This window comes from Euprymna scolopes, chromosome 16 (genome assembly GCF_053919585.1).
Source record: "Euprymna scolopes isolate OS-2025 chromosome 16, ASM5391958v1, whole genome shotgun sequence".
In the NCBI taxonomy this organism is placed as follows: domain Eukaryota; kingdom Metazoa; phylum Mollusca; class Cephalopoda; order Sepiida; family Sepiolidae; genus Euprymna; species Euprymna scolopes.
In genome coordinates, this window is record NC_136497.1 from 117,246,912 (window position 1) to 117,265,574 (window position 18,663).

Genomic DNA, 18,663 nt, shown 5'->3' on the forward strand with positions numbered 1-18,663 from the left:
TAGTATAATAGTCCAATTCATTTTTAATATTAACTTTCAAAAACTACTGCTTTTATAAGTTTACGTATTGTGGCTCGCTAATACAACTGAACTCTTAGTTTCTATTAAAAATTAATGAATATCAATTAAGGATAACTATACTCGGGAACAATAAATCAGCGTGTATTCCTGGAAGATCATTTGCGAACGTGTTTTGAGGTTCATTTTACCGAGAAAAAAACGCATTAGAATAAGTCTGCGAAGTGTTTGAATTTTGTTCAAGGTTTTTCTAACCAAGATTTCCCTTACTGAATTTCGATTTCAAGCGGATTTATATTAGACTGACATCATGATTCTCACACTATTATTTAAAAGATTTTTATGCGGTTCACAATTTATTTAATGTTTGACTTACTCCAACTTGATCTTGCTTTAATTGTCGTTTTTTTCCTTATTATTTCATTAATTTTCCTTTTTTTATTTTATATACATGTCTCTATTTAAATGTTATTTTTTTCATTATTTTGATTTCTATTTATTTTTACATTTCTTTCAATTCTTCATTTATCTTTAATAAATCCGATTGTTTTAAAACTGGGAAATTTTTCTAATTTACATAATTCGTAGCTATTTATATTTCAATGCCCATATACTAGTATAACGCCTACGCAATTAATCGAAAAGTTCACGTGTCGAGTTGCATTTTAGGAACTAAGTTTATTTTACTTTTTTTCATCACAAATAAAATATATATCCACTTTGACTTTGATTATATTTAAGCATCTACAAATAATTACAGTTTTGAAAGAAGGAAACAGTGGCCATTTTCACATATAGTACTATGTGAATAGAACATATTAGAGTGCAAGGATTTTCGGCATCGACGTACCTCATGAGTGGGTATTGGCTTCTTGTCGAGAAAATCGTGATGATATACATCAGGGTGTGTATAAAAGCACATTCCACTTAAGTACTTTAAAACAGACAGTGGTGTGCAATAGTTCAGTGATATGAGAAAGTTTGATCTTGGCCTATTAGATTAGCAACTCTGAATGAGAATGTTTTTGAATAGGAAACTAGTAGTGAAACACTACTTTCTTCATAGGCGAATCGTAGCTTTGTACATAGCATAATTAGAATATGTGAGTGCTACAAAGTTAGCATTTATAAATAACTGTTCATGAATTGCAATATCATTGCTTTCTGAACATGTTTATTGTTTAAATACCTAAAGTGTATTGCATAAAAATTTTGTGTGTCGAAAACCATTTAAAAATTAGCAACACAGAGTTTTAACAAATATAATATTCAATCACACAACAACAACAACAACAATAAAAAAATCCACTTATTCAAACGTATTTGCGCTTTGGCTTGATCTGTATATATGAAAGTGACCGGTCAACGTGTGCCAATATAAGACTATGCATAAAGAATATATTTTTAACTGATGCAGCAAATTATACGCCAGCCCTTTTAGTAAACAAAACGAGAAACTTTACGTGATTTCCCATTTCGCCTACGACGATCCGCGCGTCATTGTGCTGGGTAAACAAATAAAACAATACAAGCAATTTATGACGATACCGGATTTCTGTCGATTTAGGTTTTGGAGACTTAAGGAAAAGCTAAACATTTCAACGCATTAGATTAAATAGTCATTTATTATGCAGAGAAATGTCTCAGAAAGCGTGGAATTTACACGAAATATAACAGGAAACAAGGGTATATTCATTTTAGGGACTGGATTGACAATAAACAAATACGTGTTATTTATCGCCATGCATATTAATAAAGATATTCACGCGTATATATACACACACACGCGCGCACACCCACACCCACACACAACAACACACAGACACACACACACACACACACACACACACACACACACACATATATATATATATATATATATATATACTTGTTTATTGTTATATAAACATGCTCACATCCCGCTGCTACAAACAGCCACTTGTTTCAATCAAACAACAGATATCATCAGGCAGCGACTTGACTATTCAAAAGTTCAATGAATAATGGATTTTTATTTTAGGTAGGAACTCTTTAGAAGTTGGAGTTAAAAAACTTAAAACACAGGACTTTAATTAAATAAAAAAGTAAAAAGGGAGAGGCAATTTAAATAAAGTTAAAAGATTACAATGGGGAGAGAGTGATTGAGAAGAAAAAAAGGAATAGAGACAGAAATAGAGAAAGAAAATATAGAGAAAACAAAATAGAGAGAAAAAGAAGAGAGAAAATATATATACATATATATATATATACACATACACACACATATACACACATATACACATATACATACATATATATATATATATACATATACATACATACATATATACATACTTTACTTCTATATATATATATATATACATACATATACATATACATACCTTTTTTTTTTCTTCTCAATCACTCTCTCCCCATTGTAATCTTTTAACTTTATTTAAATTGCCTCTCCCTTTTTACTTTTTTATTTAATTAAAGTCCTGTGTTTTAAGTTTTTTAACTCCAACTTCTAAAGAGTTCCTACCTAAAATAAAAATCCATTATTCATTGAACTTTTGAATAGTCAAGTCGCTGCCTGATGATATCTGTTGTTTGATTGAAACAAGTGGCTGTTTGTAGCAGCGGGATGTGAGCATGTTTATATAACAATAAACAAGTATTATCAGCTCTTTTTATTGAGCACTATCTAACAACCTCGTTGAATTCATTAGTCCATTACTTTTGAATATAAAAAAAACCCCGAGTATATATATATATATATATATATATATATATATATATATATATATATATATATATTTATATATATATAGTATAACACTGGGGCACAGCCTTATAAATTTATAACAAAAATAACACCGTGAGACGGGGTCAAATACCGTAACCAGGGTTCGGAGACACATCGTATTCCACATCATAACCTTAAAAAGCCGCATCCTAGGGCCACCGTTTTACGGGGTTCTACTGTACACTGTGTTAAATTTTACTACAAGACAGGCTCATTTAAGAAAACCAAGGACAGTTTAATGCGTCAGTTCGAATGTGAAAAGGGTCAATTCAAAAGCAGAATTCAGAACTGGGTGGACAATTTCGAGAAGTATGGGACCGTGGAGAACCTAAACGCTGCCAGAGAGAACCGTCCAAGCCAGTCGGGACGTCCCAAGAAGCGAACAACCGAGCTTGTTGAAAGAGTGAGACAGTCTCTCCAGCAGAGTTCAAAAGGATGTCACGAGAGACTTGCAGGAGAGTGCTGGTGAACGATATCAAACTTACTCATACAGAATACAGACGCTGCCGACTCTTAAAGCCTCAGACAAGAAGCAGAGGAGGGCTATGGCAGTCAAGATGCTCGAGAAGATCGAGGAGACAACAAGTATCCTTAACATCATTTGGACCTCAGACGAAGCCCACTTCCATCTCGATGGAAAGGTAAACACCAAGACAAATGCTTTCTAGGGGTCCTCCAGACACACTAAAATAGGCACCAAGCCCCTACACTCTCCTAAGTGCACGGGGTGGGCTTCAATATCGGCCAGAGTCATTATCGGACCAATCTTAATCGAAGAATCTGGCGCAGCAGTGACAGTCACCAAGGAGCGGTATTTAGAGGTCCACAAAACTTTCAAGAGTGAGCTTCAAACCATCTACCCGTCCCCCCTGAGCAGGTTCTGATTCCAGCAGGACGGAGCAAGTTCTCACGCCTCAAACCTGTCCCGAGATTGGCTGAAAGAGAATTTCGGGGGCCGAGTGATCAGTCTACAAACTGATTTTGAGTGTGCACCGCATAGCTCGGACCTAAGCCCACCAGATATTCTCTTTGGGACTATCTTAATGACAGAGTCTACGCAGGGAAACCCAGAACAATCACGGAATTCAAGTAAGCCATCAGGAAAGAGATGAGAGCCATCATCAATTCGGTCTGTAAGAACGTTATGGACGACTTCGTGCTGCGCCTCAAGAAATGCACGGAGCTAAATAGAGTCCCATCTAGAACATATGCTGTAGAACCGAGAAAAAAAAGGCCAATGACCCTAGCGTTTTGACGTGATGTTTTGTAATAAATTAAACTAGTCATGACCAAAGTTCCATTTCAATCAGACAAAACACTAATAAACGGGTCCTAATTAGATTTGGGACCCGCCTTTTTGGGGTCACCCTATATATATATATATATATATATATATATATATATATATATATATATATATATATATATATATATAGTACGTAATAAAATATATATGGCGATTAAGCTACACAGAATATTCCGCGCTTCATCCACGCTAGGACTCATCAGGCATGAATGAAGCACGGAATATTCTGTGTAGCTTAATCGCCATATATATTTTATTACTTACTACCTAGCTCTACCAACGTATTGAGTACTGTTGAAGTTAATTTGGGTGAGGATGCATGTGCTTAATGGATTTTCTTCGGGGGGAGGAATTATATGTTAGTATTCGGTAAAATGCGTTGACCTCTTAATTGTAGGTTCAAATGGGAAATGCATATTCTTGTGATATTTTTATTGGAGTGTGTATGAGATGGGGTGGATGTGTTGTTTTTGCTGTGCAGGCGTGTGAGTAGGTTAAGTGGAAATGGAGACGAGTCATAGGATAAAGTTTTAAAATGCTTGGGGATTACTTATTTAAGCGAGGTAAAGATTGTGTGTTTTTAAATTATAAGGGTATATTTAAAAGTAACTTGATTTATTGAGGTAGTTTGTTCATTAAACTTGTAATCGTAGTGTTATCTGGTTTAATTTAATTTATTTAAAACCTATATAGTTCTGTTTGGAGGTGATCTATGGATACATAGGATTTGCTGTTCGTTTGGTTGGAATCGATGTTTGAGAGGACGCTTTATATATTGTGGTTAATTAGCTATTCTTATACTGGGGGATCTGATGCATAGGAGTGTGAGGATGTCCAAACGTGGTTGAATCTAACTATTTATATAATAAACTGTTTATCTATCTGTACATGCTCATATATACACACACAATACGCATACTCACATGCATACACACATGTATACACACATACATAAGGATATGAAATTAATGGAAGCAATTTCATATATATATATATATACATACACATGCACATACATACACATACATAAGTACACATATACACACAGATACAAAGATGCGTATACACATACATTGTCCACCCACCCATGCATGCATACATACACACTCATACATATGTAAACCCATGTGCATACATATAAGGGCATATTGCCATAGCTAGTTTAGGTATGGTGACTTTGATTTTGAGCTGGCTATACTTGATTTTTTTTCCTGCGCTTGCATAAAGAAATAAGCTCATTGTTAGTGTTTATTGTTGCTTTAGCGTATGCTATTATTGCAACAGCTTCTGAAGTGCAAAGGTTAGAGAGTTTGGATTTAGGAGTGCATGAATGTTTTTTTTTCAATATATCCCATTTTAGCGAGTACGGAATATTCCTACTTTGGAGGTATTTAATCAGAGTTGTTAGGGAGGTGCGTTTATTGTTATTTGGATATTCATTATTAAAGGAGCTTACATGGTTGGAGATTTTCAGTTTGATTAGATTTGCCGTTGCACCGATATACATGTGGGATTTTACATTTGCATTAATGGCGCCTAAACGGTTGGGGTTTCTACTATGGGTGTGAGATGAACTTGTAGAGGCGGAAGGGATAATTGGGTTCGATTCGTTTTCAGGAGAGTGTTCATGTGTATCTTGGGTGTAAATTGTGTCTCATTTAGGGGAGTAGCATAGTGGGAGGCATTGAGGCTCTCTAGTGTTGTTTGTTCTGTAGTTAATATATTTTGAGTGCGATGGTTGGTTGTTCTATCACTTATATCTGCTGTTGTATTTGGGAGTTCGATGGCTGTATATAAGTATATAACGTCCTTGTGCATGCAATTATTTCTTAAGAGGCAATATTGTTTGTTTAGGCAATTACAATTTTGTGTGGGTGGAATCTGCGGGGAGAGACATGGGCTTTTCTTATTTTAGAGTTATTTGATGTTATTATCGTTTGTGCTAGGTTTGGCACAGTGGAGTAAGAGATTTTTATTGAGTTTTTATTTAATATAGTGCTGTATCTATGAGGTTGTAGAAAGGGTTGTTCCTTTATTTTAAAGAATCCCCTTAGAATGTTAATTATCACGTTGGAGCTGTATGGTGGGTTTAACCCTATGGATTTTTCGCCTTAATTTATTGCTATTCTTTTTATTTTGATTGCTACTGGATTTAGTCTTATAATTTGTGTGCTCCGGATTAGGGTTATGCTTGATCAAGGAATTACGAGTAGGGTTATTATTTTTCTATGCGTGATTATGGATTTATTCTTGTTATTTTCTAGTTTGTTCCCCATGTATTCTATATTATCCGTGTATCCTGAGTTAGTTAAGGCAATATTTTAAAAAGTTGCAACTGGGCTAAACGTTTTCTTGTCGGCTGGTAGGCTTCATATTCTATTTGAGACGGATGGTACTATAGAGTTGATAATATATCTGGGATGATTCGATTGCTTATGCACATAGAAAAGGCTCAAATTGGGTTTATGGTAAGGAGAACTGGTTTCCGAATTTAGATTTAAGGAGATGTCGAAGAAGTTGGATGTCTTCTTATAAGGATCAACTTCAAATGAAAGGTCATAGTTCCTATAGAACTTGTGTAATTTCTTTATGGTGTTATTGTATTTTCTGGGCCTGTCTTTTGTGATGAAGAGGGCATCATCTCTATATAGGCTTCCCTGTAGGTTTTTAAATTATAAGCTGAGCTCCCTTATCAAGTAAAGACTAACCAAAGCGGTAACTTGTGCAGAGTCGATCGCACCCATTAAAGTGTCACAATTAAATGGGGTATCTTTCCTGGTCCAGGACTTTCCATCAAAGTCAATTAGAGAACGCCTAGCCAGGAAGATAAGTTTCCTTTCTAAATCTCCTATATTAGAATTATTCTTAGCGAAAATCAGGGCTTTATTAAGAAGTATTGGGGATATAGATTGGTAATAATTACATATATCGAAAGTTATAAGGTTGAGACTCTTTTTATCTTTGAGCTGAATGAACCGTTTGCGGACAGTTTGGGAGCAGTGCGAAAGGAGAAATTTTACTTTCTCTTCTATCTGCGGTATAATTCTGTCTAAGATTTTCTTTCTAACTAGTCCTAAATCAGAGCTTGAGGGGCAGATTAATCGTACCGAGGGGTTGTCTTGGAAATTTTGTTTATGGTCCGTTAATGTAAATATTGGGGTTCCCGGAGTAACGATTTCGGTAAAAGTGTGGAGGTTCATTTATTTGAATATGATCCTGGCATGTATATTTATCATGTCTAATTCATTTTTATGAAGAGTTTTATCAGATTTATTCAATTCTATATCCATAAGCTTCTTAGAGGTGGAGTAGTCCATGTTATAGTGCTTCTTTTGTTTTATCTGCAGGTACAAACAGGTTTGGGGTTTTCTTAACTTTCTGTATGGATGTGTTTATATATATATATATACATACATCTATATATATATATATATACATATATAGTAAAATGGAGGAGAGAGAAGCTGCAGAGACAAACATGCATGCATACATATGATTGTTATCGTATGCTTATATAAAAATCTGCTCGATATTGCCCGGAGTAGAGCGAGTCAACGGATTGCCCACACTTCTCATACATTTATTGTCATCGAAATCAGCAAAATCATACATTCTCCAACCTAATCAATTGCTTGCCTTCTGAAGTCGTAGACCAACGGAAGGGCGCTTCACCTGTCTCCATACACTGGTATAATTTATATTGCATTGGCGTTGACATTGCACTGTAGATAATCTATTGTTGACTTTATAAAATTATTCTGTATAATGTGTTGGATTAAAGCCTAAAACTGCACCGGGAAGAACCTTCAAATGCCTTTCTGCAGTGACTTTTTCCATAATACATTACATTCTACATTGCACTGGAGAGAACGTAGATAACTTCCTGTAGATTTTATAAAATTGTTTTATATAATGATTGGAAATATTGTATATAATTCAAAGTTCAATAATATGGATCAAATTGGCCCTTAGTGAAATATTAAATTTCGAACTAAACCCAGTAATATAAAAGATTCTACTGTTGATTTTATTATCCATATAGTTTTTTTGTGCGGTCATAAAACTTCTTGTGATGTTAAGTTTTATATATTATTATTTTTTTTTAGAATCGGACGGTTTTAACTTAAATCAGATATTTCGATTATCGATTAATTGTTTCTGATATTATAAGAGGCCACCATATACAAAATCTATATAAGAATATTCCTAGATTCATGAGTATATTTGTGTAAAATTTCAATAATATCCCCTCACTTGTTCCGGAGTTTATTGTGGACTCTTTTTCTCTCTGTCATGAACATATATGCGTTTTTGTATACACTGTAGATACAATTATTTTCGGTATTTATATAATTTTCAATACGAGGGTGATTTTATCAGTTGTTTTATCATATATACTTCTAGCATCTAAGTTACTCAGACAAGTATTCTAATCTTTAATCTATTCAACTGTCCTTAAACTAAACCAACTGGAAAGAGTCCTCTTTAGGCGTCGACAACATCCGATAGTTTTTGGGCAACTCTGAAAACTTGATGTATAGCTGGACTATATATATATATACATATATATATATATATATAGTTATATATAGTTATATATAGTTATATATAATTATTTATAAAATATATATGGCGATTAAGCTACACTGAATATTCGGCGTTTCATCCACTATAGGATTCGTCAGGCTTATGCGCGAATTCTGTGGTTGTTTCTCGTTTCTATTTATGTTGAGGATTTTAGGTAGCCAATCAGCTTTCTATTATATATATATATATATATATATATATATATATATATATATATATATATATATATATATATATATATATATGGAGCTAGAGACGTAGCCAAAAAATTCATTAACGAAATTGACACACAATTGATGTTCTTATGTGTTTCCCATGTTGAATTTCCCACGCCGAAAATGTATTAATTTCTAAATATGTTTGAGTGTTGCTTCAAAACATTACCTAATAAGCAACATTTGAAACAGTTGTAAAACGCAATTTACATACACATCAGCAGGTTTTGTATGAACATTAATTGTTTTTTTAAATAACAACTCGTAGTTCTTTTAATTAAGCTACATTTTACGAAAATACATTAAAAGAGTTACACATACACCATCACGCAATAACAAACACCCCCCCCACACACGTATATACGTATTTCACTGTTGATTTTGTATAATAATTGCAACTTTAGAATTGTTTGTGTTGGCATCGGTTCTAAGCATAAATGCAGATGGTACAAAAAACATAAATAAAAAATAAGTCATGATAAAGTACATCCCTGAGAAATAATATGATGAAAATGAATCATTTGGATATGTTTGCTCGTTCTATCGAACAGTTGTACTCTAGGAGAATTTTGACACGAAATAAAATGCTAAATAAACCATTTAAACAACTTAATAAAGCATACGACTCAATATTGTATAAAAGGCAACGGCTTACTATATTGCATCAATTCGCAACATCCATGAGTAGCAAATTCAGCAAATCAGACTCGTCGTTCGGGTTCCTAACCTGTTGTTTCGTTTCTTCTTTAATATAAGTAAAGGCCTAAGATATAAGTGCCTGCAAAAGTATGCATAAAAATTTAAATATAAAAGAAATAAAGAAAATTATCGTACAAGGCAGATCTTTACAAAGAGTCAGATGTGATAAGTGAATGTTGCTGTATAACTCACTACATAAGTTTGTCTGAGTAGAACATGATTTATGTTTGTTTAGCAAAAGATATCTGAAAATTACTGAAGGATATGCACTGTTAGAGGAGATACGCATCAAAGATGATCAAAATAGAAACTTATATCTTAAGCGTATTTGAAGAATTATATGTTGATTGGGAGGTGAATGTTAAACTTTTGCTGAACTATTAATCTTTATATTGAAGCCAATATAGTGTTTAGTTATATCAATGTGTCCATGAATTCAGCATAGAATAACATAAATATAAATAATATTGCATATCTATCTATCTGAAGGTCGTACAATAAACACATTGTAATGGTTTCTATAATTCTGTCGAATGATTCGCAGACTAATTTTTTACTGTAAGTTTTACGTATAGAAAGAAAATGTTTCCAAAAAGAATATAGCAAATTGACGAAAGTATCAGTCAAAGTTGTAAAATCCGTATTTTCCTGTACGTATATAGTTCTAATCTGAACTAAGGGCACGTGGAATTATTTTTAGCATGAAAAAAGCCAGCAAAACTACAATTATTCCCGTATATCTCATCACCCTGACTGTAATGTTTATTTTTATTGTTTATTCTGGCCGGTATATTAATAAAAAATAACTTGGTTCTTCTATTATTGAGAACTTTTTTTCTTTAGCTATCGCTCTTGGTAAATTTGTTTTCTTAAAATGTATACAAAGAGTTGAAACAAAAAAATATAACTGCTTTTTTTAATATCTACACTCCTCCGACAGTAGATATGGATAAAACTATGAACGTGTATCTGTTAATTAGCGTAAATATAGTCATAACAAAGCTCTTGCTCAATCGCCGTATGTTTAATGACTTAACGTCTATAATAAATTGGCGACCATCTGAGAATACGCGCCATAAAGAGAAATAACTGGCAAACGATCACTCATTTACGAAAGCGATTATACTTGTAATGATTAGCATAGATTCAATAAAAAATAAGTAAACACTAGAGAATTGCCGTTTCAATGAATGATGATAAATGATGTAAGAACATTAATTGGTTTTTGTTTTCGGTCGCTTCGTCGCATCATATCTTCCCTCACTTCTGTAAACTTTATACAAACTACTGACGATCTGTGCGTTTCAAGTTGAAATCCCGTCGAATTTAATCCCATATTTACGTAGGACGTTGCTAAACTTTATGTCGATTATAACCAAATATTTACTTAACTTCATGAGGCTCCAAAGGTGTGTACCTTACTTAAGAAATAACCGAGAACAGAATTGCTAATGTGAGGATCAACCTAATAAAAAGTTATATTAGCTTATTTTTTAGAAGAGAGATATAAACCATCTTTTAATGAATTATTTCCTAAATTGTTCACAGAGTTCACATTGTAATTTTTATTATCATTAATGAATTGTTAATATAATTAATTCTAACATGTACTAAACTATATTATGTAAGTTTACGTAACTACTTTTGAGAAGGACGATTTTACTATATTTCTAGTTGATACTCAATAGATTTTGACTTCGCATTTTCCTGTTTAGGGAAGTTTAGCAAACGGTCTGAAATTTAAATGACTTTGTTATAGCAGACAAATAATTTAACTAATATCGTTCGATAAAAAATAGAAAAATAATTAAAAATAAATGTATATAAAAAGAAACAAAAATACTATTTCATTTCACCTAATAATGTGACACTGCTACAGTTATGATACCTATTTATTTTCATATTCAATTTCTTAAGCTAGAAACACTTGACAATGGTTAAACTCAGCATTTAAAATAATGAACAATGTTTTAAAAATATTAAATACATAATACGTTTTCTAACTTGCGCTTGACTCTCTCTCTCTCACTCTATGCATACAGATACACAAACACAAACACACACACACACACAGACACGCACACACACACCCACACACACACACACACATATATATATATATATATATATAGTATTAACAGACTGTTTATGCATGGTTATTATATGCATTTACAATAGCAAATGCGTCCGATGTAATTTTATGTTCCTTTAAATATCTCAGCGATTAAGCGATACTGACTGATGGTGGGGGGGCTGCCCTTTTTATCCTGTATATGCATTTTCCTGGTTGTCCCAATTTTTGCACTTCCTCATTTTTAGTATGGCGATAAGACTCCGTGGTCTTCTTGGTGCTCCTATAGTAGTCCGGGCGAAAAAATTAAAGAAACAAGAGACCCAACAAAGACAGAAGTGTTTCAGTAAGAATGTTCCTTGAGCAATTTTAAGCAGTTCTAACATCTTTTAATTGAGCTTGACCATCGTTTAGGCACGCTGTTTATAGAAATTGTAGGCATACAAATCGTGGACCAGCCAGAAAAAAGAAGCAGTTTTTCTACTCTTTCGTTTGGGAAACATTCAACTTTATTAAGAAAGATTTCATTAAGCGTGATTTTGAAGTAAGAGTGCATGTATTTTGAGTAGGAAAGCTTTTCCTGTCCATCCCTTATTTCGCTGTTATCTTTTGCACGATACAGTAATTTCTGTCGCTTTAGTCAAGATAATTCTATTTTAAATAATTGTATATTTGGGAAAGTATCAACTTTCTCATGGAAGTTAATTATTTCCTAAATGACACAGCAGAAAATCGGCGTCTTTTCTAGTTAGAAACTCTGCAGTTTTTCTAGTTAGAAAATGCATTCCCTCATCCTATATGAGAACTTCTACATTTTTTTTTTAGCAATGACAAAATATCATTGATGAAAATGTCAACGTATTTTATTTCATTTCTATTTAATCAAAGAGCAAGGCACCTAACACGCAGTATACACTGTCATGAGCTCAATGAAAACATTTACTCAATTTTTCCGTTTGAAACAACGACATTTATTTCCGGATACTTTCCCTAATAAGGTCTTGTCTCTTGTTCCAAACTTCCGCTTTGGGCTAGAATCTCTATCTCTATCGTTCTGAACGTGATTATAATTCACTCGAGCGTGATCCCCGGTCTGTGCAATCCTTCTTTTTTTATAATTGTTTTCTTTATTCCTTGCGCTAACGTCATCTCGCGCGTGTCTCGGTCATTTTCATACAACTGCTAAATGGACATGTTAGATCTGTTACAGGAAGAAGGACGTTTAATTTTGGGAAGAAAAAATAGTACCAGGCAACCCCTAAAGGTTTAAAGAGAGTGTGTTTTTAAGAAAAAAACTTAAAGGAAGGAGACATGTAAAGAAAATCATAAAAAAAACGATTTTTATTTTACATGTACTGTTAATTAAGCGTTATTTTCAAGTAAGAGTGCATTTTGTATTTTGTAGAAGATATTTCCTGTTCATCCTTTATTTCGCTGTTATCCTTTGAACGATACGTTTTTTTTGTCGCTCCAGTCCAGATAAAACTATTTTCAATAATTGTATCTTTAGTAGAAAACCTCTCTTTTTTGTATATCTAATCAAAAAGGCATCACTTCTGCCGAGTTCACCTTAGAGTACTGGAACTGTCTGTGTAAATATGTGTTGCACAAAACTTCTGTGGTGATAGGGTCATATAATCGATATACACAGTTCTTCTAATAACAAAATCAATTGAATTTTATTAAAATATATTTTTCTTCAAAGTTAAAGTCAATATAGTATAAGTATCTTCCTTAATATTATCAATCGCGAAATTATGAACGAATGAAAGGCTGTAAAAAATATTCTGAAATGCTGCTTATCCTTATGAGAAAGGTATTCTGAGTAGAGTTTACACATTTAACATGTCAATATTTATCCCCGGTATCGTTAGAAAATGTACGTCTCACACGACATAATAACGTACATAAGTGATATTTGTCTGTTTGTTTTTTTACTCAGTACAATACTTTCCTGGTATCTTTTAAATACTTTATCTTAAAAAGGACATGTTTTAATAGTATAACTGCTGTTATCGCAAGGTGGAGGAAGAAGAGAAAATAGAATATAATAAACGACGAAAATATATTTATCAATGTAGACAAAAGATTTTTTAGCAAAACAAGGTAATTATTAAAATAACAAAGTGTGGACATTATTAAAAGTATACAGTCTGATAATTATTTAAAAAGAAGTACTGTAGCTTTTTCAATAATGACTGTGGAAGTGATTAAAATGAGAACGGTCTAAACAATATAGCTCAATATATTTGAATGTTAGTTCGTTGGTTGTTTTTAAGTGAGGTTGTACTGTAAGTGTAAGAAGATTGGAACAAAAGGACATGAGATATATTTAGGATTTACAATGGGTTTTACGAGAGAACAGTCGACGAAATTGAACATAGATCGTGGCCAAAATGAGATCGGGAATGAATTGATGAAAAGACAGACATACACAAACTCAATAGAGGATATAGATGTGAACCTAAGCACTCATACGATAGTTCCCACAGAGGTTCAACACAGCCGGCCAGAACCCAGCTATTATATACGAGGAGTGTCGGGGGGGTTTACTTTTAGGTTGTGTGTTATTAAATTTAAATACTTGTTAATTCGTACGCCATCCAAACTTCATAGCCATCATTAGAATAGTGGATGCATAGATGGAGGGTTGATTTTAAAAAAAACAAAAAAAAAAACAAATGGCGGCGTGCTACATGGGACAACAGTATGAGTATCAACAGCTTAGAAAATAATGTTTTATTTAATATTTTGAGTTTTCACTGAATGTTTTGCTAAGCCTAAAAAACAAAATTTATGTGAGATGAGCCAACTTATTCAGATCCTTAGTAAGGAATTAGGTTTGGTACTTATAATACTTGCACATATCCTTCCAAATCTGCAGCACTGAAAAAATATATGAGTAAATAAGGAAGAAAGTAAATATATGAGTCATCGATGTAAAAGGGGCCAGTTAATGCATTCGCTTGTAGAATAAAGAAAAGATAAATTAACTTTCTGGTTGCTAGATAAAATACTATGTAACTTGCTACCGCCTTAAAGTCACCAACTGAAAGCCGGATAGAAGAAATATTACATTTAGATATACACCCACGTGTATGAATAATAATTTTCTTTGCCATTTGCTAAAAGAGGGAAATGCTGGAAATACAACTGTAACATAGCACGAATGAGCGCATGTAAATAAATCTGAAGTGACGTCAACGGTGGCGTAAAAATGGCTATCAATGGCAGAAAGAGAACGGTCACAGCAGAAACGTAGATACGGTTCGAGATCTCGGGAGAGGCGTAGATAACGATAGGAATCACCTACGACGCGTGAAAGACGTTCAGGAAAACGATCACGTGAGAGACGTCAAAACGGTGAAGAATGAGGAAATATTGTTGCAACGTACAAGTGAGTTGTAGTTGATTCCTATTCTTTGTCTTGGTCTCCTTTGAAACGGAAAATGAATAGCAATTGGTTTGCAAATCCACATAATAATTACAAGAATGATTTAGCGCTACGAAAGAATTGTGCATGTCAAGTATTTAAGAAAATAAACGGCAAGATGATAAATATCTTGCAATAGTTACATCGAGCCTCACACATTTAAGGAGTGGTTTTAATAAAAGTGAAATATAATTAAATACATATCTTTCTTCACACACACACACATACACACACACATATGTATATATATATATACATATACATATACATATATATATATATATAAGAGCAGAGAATTAATAAAACATATTAAAATCACTTTGAAAAAAAAAACATATTTAATCTGAAAATTAAATACTTAATAATATTATAAGCTCTATCTCCTATTTGGTTTTATCGAGCTTTTATATCTGGTTGAGATTACTGAACATTAATGAATATTAATTATTTAATATTTATAATATACGTTAGTTTTACCAACTTGGATCATTTTGGTAAAGTTAATTGTAATTTATATATATATATATATATATATATATATATATATATATATATATATATATATATATATATATATATATATATATATATATATATATATATATATATATATATATATATATAACTAAAGTGTACGTTTTTTTTGTGTCGGGACAACGATTATGAATAGCTTATGTAAATAAAAATAAATTGTTTTCATGTATTTATAAAAATTTATGATGTTAAATGCTACATTAGAGATGAATTTATTGCCAGTCGGTTCTTGTAAATACTTATCATCGAGACTGTAATTATATAATAAAAACCGATTATATTGACTTGAATCCAAATATGTTTGCTCCTTAATTTTATCGTTTTAAAGGCACCGATGTAATAAAAATATAAACGCAATATAAATGCTCATGTAAGAAAGATAACTGATATTTTCACATTAGATTTTTTAAAGAGTTTCCACCGTTGCACGTATTACTATGAAGTGACCATGGTTATTTATGCTGCACTAATCGGTTGTATGATCACACCGGAGGAACTGTTTAAATATATATTTTAAAATGTTATTGCTCATTAGTTAGTGATTAATATGTATTAATCGATGTAAGAGCTAAAATAAATAAAAACGAGCGTATTTTTTTCTTTGGAGGAAACATGTGTCAGGTGGCGTTTTACTAATATAGAATATTATAAAGCGTGTTTTTCTAACATTCTTGAAGTGTTTGCTATCTTGATAGTAGATATTTCCATATTTTTTTTACTTATATACATATTTAACTTTATTAAGCATTGCACTATCGAGGAGAGCTCAATCAACACTCGATATTTAAACTGTGGTGTATAAGTTTTATTCACTCCCCTACGCTAAAAACAACGACGATTCGTTTAGGCGCACTCGTTAGATAGTCTAAAGAGAAATATACGCTAGGGCTGGATATAATATACATTGGTCACTGTGAAAGCACTGACATTTTCAATAAGTAAAGAATCGATACAAGCATTGTCTTGAAGCAGTAACATTTATAGCATATATTTTATGAGATTCCCCTACGCACTTACATAGATATTATAAATGTGCAGATGTGTCAATTTAACATATTATAGTATCAGATAAAACTTTATTAAATATTTCTCCTGAGAAATAGGAGCTACATTATACAATTATAAAGACATAGAACGGTAGAAATATGTGAACCGTCTTGAGAAATAATAATAATTAATGGAACGTAGGGGGATACTTGCAATAAAACACACTGTGCCCTTCAAAAGACTACAAAAAATTCCTTTTAACAGTACAGATAATATAATAAACATTGCAAATTGATACATAAAATATTGTATCTCAATATGAATTTTTATTAGCTACATGAAATAAATTTATGTCTTTTAGTTCTCCTCTATATCTATAAAAGCAAGACCGTGTGCGCGGACACTTTTGAACCTATATAATAAACGAACTCTTCATCTATAAAATTGAAATTTAGTATATAGTGTATTCAGATGTGGAAAAGGTATGCTAAATGGTGTAATTTTTAAATTGGTACGTAAGTGTCATCGGTTAATTATTTTTTGTCGATTGTTCACGAGATTTTAGAACACTTTTAAAAGATTGGTCTAATGGTTATCGTAGAAGACGCACTGTTTTTAGGTTTTGTTTTCAGTTTCGATCTCAGCTTGAGTATTTGTTTGTACTTACAAGCAATGAATTGTTTAAGAACCGTAATAATCGCATGCACATACCTCAGTTTCTTCTGTTCTTTTTTGTACTTCATTTTTAAAAAGGAATTTAACGATTCGTTTATATATCATTTTAAAGAACTTTTTTCATTCTATATAACCGTTCCAATTAAAAGCGGTTTAAAACAATGGTGTTTTCTTTAGAACGTTGAATACAAGATAGAAAAAATCGCACAACACTTTTATTTCAATTACAGCTAGGCCGTGAAACTGTTGAAACAGCTCGCGATATAAATAAAGCTTTTGGCACAGAAACAAGTAGTGTACGGACAGTAAAATTCTGGTTTGAGAAGATTCGTAGCGGCAAAGAGGGTCTTAATAATTATTAGCCTAGTAATCAAACATCGGATGTTAACAACAATGAATTAAGAACCTTAGTCGAAGGCAATTCACGTACAACTGTACAATAATTAGATTTTAAATCAGACGTAACGTATACGGCGATTTCCAAAAACTTAAGAAATGTAAAAAAAACTAGAACGTGATGAGGTGTGCCTCACGAATTGAATGACACCAAAAACACACGTTTTATGCGTCCGTTTTTTGCGCAACAAGAACGAACCGTTTCTCGGCCGAGTTGTGACTTGATGAGAGTGGTTTCTTTAAGATAAACAGCAGTTACACGGCGAAGAAGTTCCAGCCACTTCCTGAACTAGAATTCTACAAATGTAGTTTACACAACCACACACAAACGCACACAATATATATATATATATATATATATATATATATATATGTATATATATGTATGTATATATATGTATATATAGATGTATATATATATGTATATATATAGATGTATATGTATATATATGTTCAATGTATAGGTGATTGAGTTTGCTAGATGGCATATGGATTTGAAGGGAAATGCACTTTCTTCCGTGTCCTACACTAAAATTTAATGGATACTTTTTTCATTTACTGACTCCCTTCTTTGGATTCCTTAATTCTTGTTATAGTAGTCATAAATTATCATGTATCGTACAATACATTCCTTTAGTAAATTGTCTTATACATCTGTATCTCTACTGTTACATAAAAGTCGCTTTGTGTGTGTATGTTTCAGTTGAGAGACTACGTGTCTATGGTTATTAATCAGTTTTTTTTAGATAGAAAACGCGAAAAACCCGTATGTCATATGCGAGTAAATATTGACGACTATTTATATCATTGACTAATTGATATGTACAATGTAAGGCATATACTTATTTGTAAATCAGAAACCGTTAATGGATGATTGTTCTAGTCTAAAATGGTAATTAAAATTTAAAAAAAAAAACTCTTACTTCATTGAGCACTTGGATTGTTCTCCTCTAACAA